This window comes from Ornithorhynchus anatinus, chromosome 18 (genome assembly GCF_004115215.2).
Source record: "Ornithorhynchus anatinus isolate Pmale09 chromosome 18, mOrnAna1.pri.v4, whole genome shotgun sequence".
Lineage (NCBI taxonomy): Eukaryota > Metazoa > Chordata > Mammalia > Monotremata > Ornithorhynchidae > Ornithorhynchus > Ornithorhynchus anatinus.
Genome location: NC_041745.1, coordinates 24521306 through 24531355, shown reverse-complemented (window position 1 = coordinate 24531355; position 10050 = coordinate 24521306). Strand labels below are relative to the sequence as shown.

The 10050-nt window shown below is 46.4% G+C and overlaps 1 non-coding gene across 1 annotated transcript; it reads right to left on the bottom strand.

Annotated features, from left to right (window-relative positions):
- Positions 1 to 9553: 9553 nt before the first annotated feature.
- LOC114805557 lies at positions 9554 to 9691 on the bottom strand. Its single transcript, XR_003753529.1, has one exon. It is a non-coding gene; the product is annotated as a small nucleolar RNA SNORA7 (small nucleolar RNA).
- Positions 9692 to 10050: the final 359 nt, after the last annotated feature.

The window sequence follows — 10050 nt, the reverse complement described above, 5'->3', positions numbered from 1 at the left end:
TCTGGCCTGGAATACCCTCTTTCTTCATATCAGACCGATAGTTGCTCTCCCCCACTTTCAGGCCTTATTGAAGGCCCATCTCCTCCGTGAAGCCTTCCCTGATTAAGCCCGTCTCTCCTCTTCTCCGACTCCCCTCTGCGTCACCCTTACTTGCTCTTTCATTCATCCTCTCTCCCATCCCCGTAGCACGTATGTATATATCTGTAATTTATTCATTTATTTGTATAGATTAATATCTGATTAGACTGTAAGCCCGTCAAAGGGCAGGGACTGTATCTGTTACCGATTTGTACATTCCAAGCGCTTAGTACAGTGCTCTGCACATAGTAAGCGCTCAATAAATACTATTGAATATCTGTCTCCCCCTCCAGACTGTGAGCTTGTGTGGGCAAGGAATGTGTCTGTTTGTTCTTACATTGTACTCTCCCAAGCGCTTAGTACAGTGCTTTGCACTCAGTAAACAATAAAAAAGATTGAATGAATGAATGTTTGTGAAGATCATATTTCATCATGATCGATGGTATTTATTGAGGACTTACTATGTGCAGTGCACTGTACTAAACACTTCGGAGAGTACAATATAACGGAGTTGGCAGAAATGTTCTCTGCCCACAGTGAGCTTATAGCCTAAAGGAGGAGACAGACTTCATATAAATAAATATCATATAATTTATAGATATGTACATAAGCTCTGAGGGGTTGAGGGTGGGGTGAATGACAAATGCCCAAGGGTCACAGATCCAACTGCACAGATGATTCAGAAGGTAGAGGAAGCCAGAGAAAAGAGGGCTTAATCAGGGAAGGCCAGTTGGAAGAGGTGTGACCTTAAAATTATTCATTATAAATGTATTTATGTTACTCTAATAGCAATAATAATAATGATATTTGTTAGGTGCTGTGTGCCAAGCTCTGTTCTCTAGACTGTAAGCTCGTTGTTAGCGGGGAATATGTCTGTTAATTGTTATATTGTACTCTCCCAAGGGTAGAGAAGCACCGTGGCTCAGTGGAAAGAGCCCGGGCTTGGGAGTCAGAGGTTATGGGTTCTAATCCAGGCTCTGCTGCTTGCCAGTTGTGTGGCTATGGGCAAGTCACTTAACTTCTCTGTGCCTCAGTCACCTCATCTATAAAATGGGGACTTAAACTGTGAGCCCCACGTGGGACAACCTGATCACCTTGTATCCCCCCCAGCGCTTAGTACAATGCTCTGCACACAGTAAGCGCTCAATAAATACGATTGACTGACTGCCTTAAGCTATTACCTTTGTTCTCAATCTCACTAATTTGGGGCGAGGCTTTGCTACCTTGGGTCTTATCTCTTTCTCGGCTTGCCGGCTGCAGAGTGGGGGAAAGAAAAAGAAGGGGGGGAATCAATCAGTCAATCAATCAACCAATGATATTTATTGAACTCTTACTGGTTCAGAGTAACTGTAGAAAGCACTCTGGTGAATACAAAATAATGAAGTCGGTAGACACACGATCCCCATCCACAAGAGGCTTACAGATCAAAGTGGGAGACAGACATTAGACAAACTTATACGTAAGTTCCACAGTGCTGTGGGTAGGGTGAATATCAAATGTTTAAGGGCTACAGACCCACGGGCCGAGGGGAGGCCTGAGGGAAGGTGATTCCTATGAATCAGTGACTTATCGTGGCAGGAGGGTTTGCGATTGCTGATGAAGCTTAGAGCTACGCCATATCGAGCTACCCAAAAGGGAAAAGTCTAAGCCCAAGGGCCCAAGTCAATTCACCTGTGCAGCAGCGGCACGGGAAAGGATCAAAGGAAGATGATCAAGTGATCGAAACAGTGATCAAAGAAAATGGCAGAGACTCGAGTTTTCACAGCGCGGAAAAAGGCGGTGGTAAACCACTTCCGTATCTATACCAAGAAAACCCTATGGACTTCATGACAGAAGATGGGACTTTCTGAAGAGGGTGTGTCCATGGAGTCGCTATGGGTCGGAAATGACTGGATAACATTTGAAGAAGAAGGGAAGGTGAATAAGGGAAGTGAGATAGTAGGGAAAGCCCCTTGGAGGATTTTAGTAAGGCTCTGAAGATGAGGACGGTGGTCAGATACGAACAGGGAGAGATCAGGCCAGAGGGAGGATGTGGACAAGGGATGGTGGTGAGAAAGGTACGGTGAATAGGTTGGTCACAGAACAGAAAGCTTAACTGGAGTCATTACATGTCTCAAAAAGACAAAGTGACAATGAAATCAATAGCATTAGAAAGGTCAACACCTCTATGGAGATAATTGGTCTTTAACGGTAACAGCCCATGAAGAGAAAAAGGATGACTTCACCTCCGACAATCTAACTCTCTTCCCCTCTTCAAATCCCTACTTAAAGCTCACCTCCTCCAAGAGGCCTTCCCAGACTGAGCTCCCCCCTTTTCCCCCCTGCTCCCTCTACCCCCTCCCTTCACCTCTCCGCAGCTAAACCCTCTTCTCCCCCCTTTCCCTCTCGTCCTCCCCCTCTCCCGTCCCACCCCCTCAGCACTGTACTCTTCCGCTCAACCGAATAAATCTTCATCACCCTATTTATTTTGTTTAATGAGATGTACGCCACCCTGATTCTATTTATTTGCCATTGTTTTTATGAGATGTTCTTCCCCTTGACTCTATTTATTGCCATTGTTCTCGTCTGCCCGTCTCCCCCGATTAGACTGTCAGCCCGTCAAAGGGCAGGGACTGTCTCTGTTGCCAATTTGTACATTCCAAGCGCTTAGTACAGTGCTCTGCACATAATCAGCGCTCAATAAATACTATTGAATGAATGAATGAATATTCTGATGTCACTGCTTTGATTCTTGTGCTAGAGCAACTTTGATGTTTAAAGTCTGGGAAATTCCTGATAAAATCTATGTGGCCTAGTGAAAAAAAGTTGAAGTTTGGGAGTCAAGGGACCTGTGCGACCTGGGCATATCCCCGAATTTCTCTGTGCCTCAGTTTCCTCATCTGTAAATTGGGGATTCTCCTTCCTACCTTAATTGTGAGGATTGTGAGTCCTTTTACTGGACCAAACCTGATTATCTTGTAACTACCTCAATTCATAGGACAAGGCTTAGCACAGAGTAATAATAATGTTGGTATTTGTTAAGCGCTTATTACGTGCAGAGCACTGTTCTAAGCCCTGGGGTAGATAGAGGGGAATGAGGTTGTCCCGAGTGAGGCTCACAGTCTTCATCCCCCTTTCACAGATGAGGGAACTGAGGCACAGAGAAGTGAAGTGACTTGCCCACAGTCACACAGCTGAGAAGGGGCAGAGTCGGAATAAGCACTTAACAAATACCTTCACTAGTATCACATTCTGAAGACGGAAGAGAACAAAATAACATTTGAAGTTTTCCTCTTCAGAGAAGCGGAGGCAAGACTTTAAGACAGATATAAGAAAGGGAGAGACTATAATCCCAGCTCCGCCACATGTCTGCCGTGTGACCTCGGGCAAGTCTCTTAACTTCTCTGCACCTCAGTTACCTCATCTGTAAAAGGGGGATCAAGAGTGTGAGCCCCATGGGGGACAGGGACTGTGTCCAACCTGATTACCTGGTATCTACCCCAGTGCTTAGAACAGTGCTTGGCACATAGTAAGCGCTTAACAAATACCGTAATTATAATGATCATTATTATTATATTGGGGCAATCACCCTCCTACCTTACTTTGCAGATTTCTACTGCAACCCAGTTTCTCCACTAATGTCAACCTTCTCAAACCGTAACTCGATCTGGTCCACCTCGCGGCTGACCCGTCACCCACCTCCTCCCTCGGGCCTGGAATTCCCTCCTCCTTCATATCCAACAGACCACCACTCTCCTCACTTCCAAAGCCTTATTAAAATCACACTTCTTCCAAGATGCCTTCCACGCCTAAGCCCTCATTTCCCCGACTCCCTCTCCCTTCTGCGTGGCCAACACACTTGGATCTCTACCCTTTAAGCGCTTCATATTCACCCCACCCTCTTATGCACATTCAAGAATTTATTTTAATTTGGCCCCCCTTTATTATTATTAATAATTATTGTGGTATTTGTTAAGTAGAGAAGCGGCGTGGCTCAGTGGAAAGAGCACGGGCTTGGGAGTCAGAGGTCATGGGTTCGAACCCCGGCTCTGCCACTTGTCAGCTGTGTGACTGTGGGCAAGTCACTTCACTTCTCTGGGCCTCAGTTAGCTCATCTGGAAAATGGGGATTAAGACTGTGAGCCTCACGTGGGACAACCTGATTACCCTGCGTCTTCCCCAGCACTCAGAACAGTGTTTTGCACATAGTAAGTGCTTAACAAATACCAACATTATTATTATTTATTCTTACACTGTACTAAACACTGGGGTGAATACAGGTAAATCAGGTTGGACACCAGTCCCTATCCCACAAGAGGCCCACAGTCTTAATTCCCATTTTACAGATGAGGTGACTGAAGCCCAGAGAAGCGAAGTGACTTGCCCAAAGTCACACAGCAGACAGGTGGCAGAGCCGGCATTTGAACCCAGGTCCTTCTGATTCCCGGGCCCTTGCTCTGACCTTAGACCACGCTGCTTCTCTAAAATCCTTGTACACAGGGAATGAACGGGTCTACCAATTTTGTTGCACTGTACTGCCCCGAGTGCTGTGCACAGCGCTGTGCACACAGTAAGCACTCAATAAATATTACTAATTGATAGATAATTTCACAGTTCAAATACCATATCTAAAGGAGGACAGTGGCAAATATGCACCGGTGCCACCGAATCAGGGGCCGCTCTTGGTCCAAAATATTGGTGATGTGGGACCCAGAGAGACTGTTCTGGGTTCAACCTTCCCTCAACCTGGCCTGCCCAAATCTCATTTGGGAAAACCCAGCAGCATCTCTGGACCTGCAGTTTCTCGCAGAGGGAACTGACACACTGCCAGAAGAGACCCGACAACGTTACCTTTCGAAATGACTTTTCTAATCCATATTGATTTGACTAATCTTCTGTAAGCATTTGCAAATAGTTATTCTGGGCAGCGATGGGCCGTCAAAAGCAGAATGAAAAAGGTGGATGGCGTCAAAGAGCAATAATTAACCACCACGCCTGGGTCACTATCAACAACAACCATCCAAATAGTTGTCTCTATGTCTCAGTTTCCTCATCTGGAAAATAAGGATTAAATGCCTGTCCTCCCTCCAATTTATACGGTGAGCCTCATGTGGAACAGGGACTATGTTCTTTCTGCATATTCTATATCTACCTCAGTGTTGGGAACATAGTAAGCGCTTAACAAATATCACAGATCTTACTAGTTGCAAAAGCAGTTACATCTCGCCAAATTCAGCCACCAAAATTTACACACTGAGCAGATCCCTCCCTGTCGTGGCCGACTGGCAAGGCAAGGACGGGGGTGTTTACGTCTGTGAATGGCTCATATCGGAGCAAAAATTACCTTCCGCAGGTTTCAGGAAAGTCCAGAGGAATTACTTCGGCAAGCTATGACGTGTTGTTTCCCGGTTAGCTTTCATTTCAAGTGGAAATGGATTAGAACGTTCCTTAGTGAAATGTAGTGAAACTAGTGGCGGTTTTTCTTCTAGCAATCACTGTCTTGGCAATTTGGGAAGTGATGTGGAAATTCAGAAGGATCACAGGCCCGAGAGGCAGAACACCGGGGTTCTAATCCTGGCTCTGTCACCTGCTTGCTGTGTGACTTCGGGCATGTGTCCCGGGGAACTAAGAAGTACGGGTGGGATCCCGCCCCCACAACCAAAACCGCTAGATTGACAGCCCAAACCGGGAATCCAGAAGGTGTCCCCCGCTCCCAAGCCAAGCAAATCAGGTACGGAGGAGGGAGGAGGGAGGAGACTGGATAAACTGAGGCAGGAAGCTGGAATGGCCTAGGAGGACAGGTAATGAATACCTGCGGCCTCTGACCTTCTGTGCAGTGAGTCAAGACTTGCAGCAGACGGCTGCGGGTCGCCTCTGCCCAAGAATGTGAGTTGCCTTCTCTGGTGCACCAAATGAGGAGCCGTGGGATGGGTGAATGTCCCGCTGAACACTCGTAGGGCTGGAAGCCAGGTGCTTCACCACGGGTGGGTAACGCATAAGTGGATTCCTCCCGAGTGGGAGGTTCCCATGGGTGGGATGTAGCCGCCTCACCACATAACGTGGCTCAGTGGAGAGAGCCCGGGCTTCGGAGTCAGAGGTCGTAGTTTCGACTCCCGGCTCTGCCACTTGTCAGCTGGGTGACTGTGGGCAAGTCACTTCACTTCTCTGGGCCTCAGTGACCTCATCTGTAAAGTGGGGATTAACTGTGAGCCTCACGTGGGACAACCCGATTACCCTGGATCTCCCCCAGCGCTTAGAACGGTGCTCTGCACATAGTAAGTGCTTAACAAATACCAACATTACGATTATTATTATGAGAACAAACCATAAGTGAACTCCTCCCGGGTGGGACCTGGAGGTTTTGCCATGCACGAGTAACACATAAGTATATTCCTCCTGTTAGGGAAGCTCTAATAAATAATCATATTCCTCTCAAAGGGAGGTTCAATTTGCCGTGTCCAGAATAATCAAATAATTCAATGTGCCTTGTGGAATAATTTTGTATAAAACTCAACCTTTCTGTCCGCGGGCTCTCTCTCTCTCTCTCTCGCCGTGCCGAATCCCAAATGACAAAGACGGGTGACATCACGTCACTTCACTTTTCTGTGCCTCGCTTTCCTCAATTATAAAGTGGGGATTTATTTTCTGTCCTCCCTCTTAGACGGTGAGCACCTTGTGGGAAAGGGACTGGGTCTGACTTGATTCATTTTTCTCTACTCCAGGGCTTAAAGCAGTTCTTGACACATGATAAGTGCTTACCCAAATGCAATTATTATTACAATTCAAGGGCAAATGATATTTTTACGTTTCAGCGATAAAATTATGTCAAGCCAAAAGAGAAGCATTTTGGAGGACATCTGAATTATCTCAATAATTTACTAGAATCGATTCATTAGTATTGTTATTATTATGGTACTTTGTTAAGCACTTACTATGTGCCAAGCACTGTTCTAAGCACTGCGGAAGATACAAGTTAATCAGGTTAGACACGGGCCAAACTAGATGTTACGTTTTGGTGAAAGGTTTCACTTCAAAATCTCTCTGCCTTGTTAGGGGATGGGAAAGTGTGAATTGCAAATATTAAGTGTGGCATATTGGAAAGCTTATAGGCCAGGGAGTCAGAAGGACCTGGGTTCTAATCCCAGCTCTGCCACTTGTCTGCTGTGTGACCTCGGGCAAGTCACTTAATTTCTCTATGCCACAGTTCCTCCATCTGTAAAAATGGGGATTAATGTGGGTATTGGTATTTGTTAAGCGCTTATTATGTGCAGAGCACTGTTCTAAGCGCTGGGGTAGATACAGGGTCATCAGGTTGTCCCGCATGAGGCTCACAATCTTCATCCCTATTTTGCAGATGAGGGAACTGAGGCCCAGAGAAGTGAAGTGACTCGCCCACAGTCACACAGCTGACAAGTGGCAGAGCAGGGATTCGAACCCGTGACCTCTGGCTCCCAAGCCCATGCTCTTTCCACTGAGCCACACCGCTTCTCTCTACATCTCAGCCCTGATCTCTCTCCCTCTCTCCAGTCTTGCATCTCCTCCTGCCTTCAGTCTTGACGTCCCGTCTCTACTTGGACGTCCTCCTGTCCCCTCACACGTAACACATCCAGAACAGAACTCCTCATCTTCCCACCCCAACTCTGTCCTCCCCCGACTTTCCCACCACTGTAGACGTCACCACCATCCTTCCTGTCTCACAAACCCTTAACCTTAGAGTTATCTTTGATTCTTCTCTGTCATTCAACCCACATATTCAATCCGTCACCAAATCCTTTTGGTCCCACCTTCACAATATCGCTAAAAAAATCTGCCCATTCCTTTCCATCCAAACGGCTACCACATGAATACAATCACCCACCCTATAATAATAATAATAATGATGTTGGTATTTGTTAAGCGCTTACTACGTGCAGAGCACTGTTCTAAGCACTGGGGTAGATAAAGGGGAATCAAGTTGTCCCACGTGAGGCTCACAGTCTTAATTCCCATTTTACAGATGAGGGAACTGAGGCACAGAGAAGTGAAGTGACTCGCCCACAGTCACACAGCTGACAAGTGGCAGAGCTGGGATTTGAACCCGTGACTTCTGACTCCCAAGCCCATGCTCTTTCCACTGAGCCACGCTGCTTCTCCCACCTGAGTTACTGCATCAGCTTCCTTGCTGACCTTCCAGCCTCCTTTCTCTCCCCACTCCACTCCATACTTCACCCTGCTGCTCCGATCTTTTTTCTAGAGAAGTGTTCAGGACATGTCACTTCCAGTCCTCAAAAAATCCTGTGGTCGCCCATCCACCTCTATATCGAACAAAAATTCCTGACAAGTGGCTGTAAAGCAGTCCATCACCTTGCCCCCTCCTACTTCACCTCACTTCTCTCCTTCTACAACCCAGCCCACACACTTCACTCCTCTAGTACTAACCTTCTCACTGTGTCTTGATCTCACCAGTCTCACCACCACCGACCCCTAAACCCCAGACTCTGGCCCGGAACTCCCTCCCTCCTCTGATCCGACAGTTACCCTCCCCCGGCCCCATCAAACCCTTATCGAAAGCCCTACTGAGAGCTCACCTCCTCCAGGAGGCCTTCCCAGACTGAGCCCCCCTTTCCCTCTGCTCCTCCTCCCATCCCCCCGACCCTCTGCTCTTCCCCCTTCTCTTCCCCTCAGCACTGTGCTTATTTGTATATATTATTTATTACCCTGTTTATTTTGTTAATGAGGTGTATATCTCCTTGATTCTATTTATCTTGATGATGTTGCCTTGTTTTGTTTTATTCTGTTTTGCTTTGCTGTCTGTCTCCCCCGTTTGGACTGTGAGCCCATTATTGGGCAGGGAGTGTCTCTTATCTGTTTCGGAATTGTACATTCTAAGCGCTCAGTACAGTGCTCTGCACATAGTAAGCTCTCAATAAATACTATTGAATGAATATCTCCTCCAAGAGGCCTTCTCAGACTAAGCCCCACTTTTCTTCTTCTCTCACTCCCTTCATCTCCCTGACTTGCTTCCTTTGCTCTTCCCCTCTCTCAGCCCCACAGCACTTACATAGTATTTGTAATTTTATTTATTTGTATTGAGGTCTGCCTCTCCCCACTTGACTGCAAGTTCCTTGTGGTCAGGGCATGTCACTGTTTATTGTTGAATTGTACTTTCCCAAGTGCTTAGTACAGTGTTCGGCACACAGTAGGTGCTCAATAAATACGATTGAATGAATGAATGAATAAATTGTGGTTCACATTTAAAGGCTCAACATTCCTTTGAATTGGAATTCACCATACTTTGTTTTTTGTCTTATTCTGTCGAGTTGTCTCCGACCCATAGCGACGTCATGGACACATCTCTCCCAGAGTGCCCCACCTCCAACTGCAATCGTTCTGGTGGCATATCCATAGAATTTTCTTGGTAAAAAGTGGTTTACCATTGCCTTCTCTGTGCAGTAAACATGAGTCTCCACCCTCGACTCGTCTCCCATGCTGCTGCTGCCCAGCCCAGCTGAGTTTTGACTTGTAGCAGATTGCCTTCCCCTCACTAGCCACTGCCCAAGCTAAGAATGGAATGGATATGCCTCTGCTTGACTCTCCCTCCCATAATGAAGACTGGTAGAGGACTGGAAACTCTCCAGGTGCTGCCCAAAGAGGGGTCACAATACTTACCCTATGTTTAGGTTTCCCGGGTTTGATGTTTGTGGGATAGAAAAGACTAGTAAAGACTAGGCTGGATTGTTAGCAAGGAACATGTTAGCTAAGAAATTCTGGACCTGTAAATTCTAATGCTGAATCATCTGATGATTGGTGTCCTTCCCTGAATCGCTTAATCTTTCTGGTTCTCAGTTTCCAGAAGACATTGTGAGGAATAGTTAGAGATGGCATAAATGCGCCTGTATTCCAGAAAAACATTTGTTAAGGTTATTTGTTAAGCACTTACTATGTGCCAGGAACTCTTCTAAAACCTGGGGTGGCTACAAGGTAATTAGGTTGGATTAGTCCATTAGTTAATTAG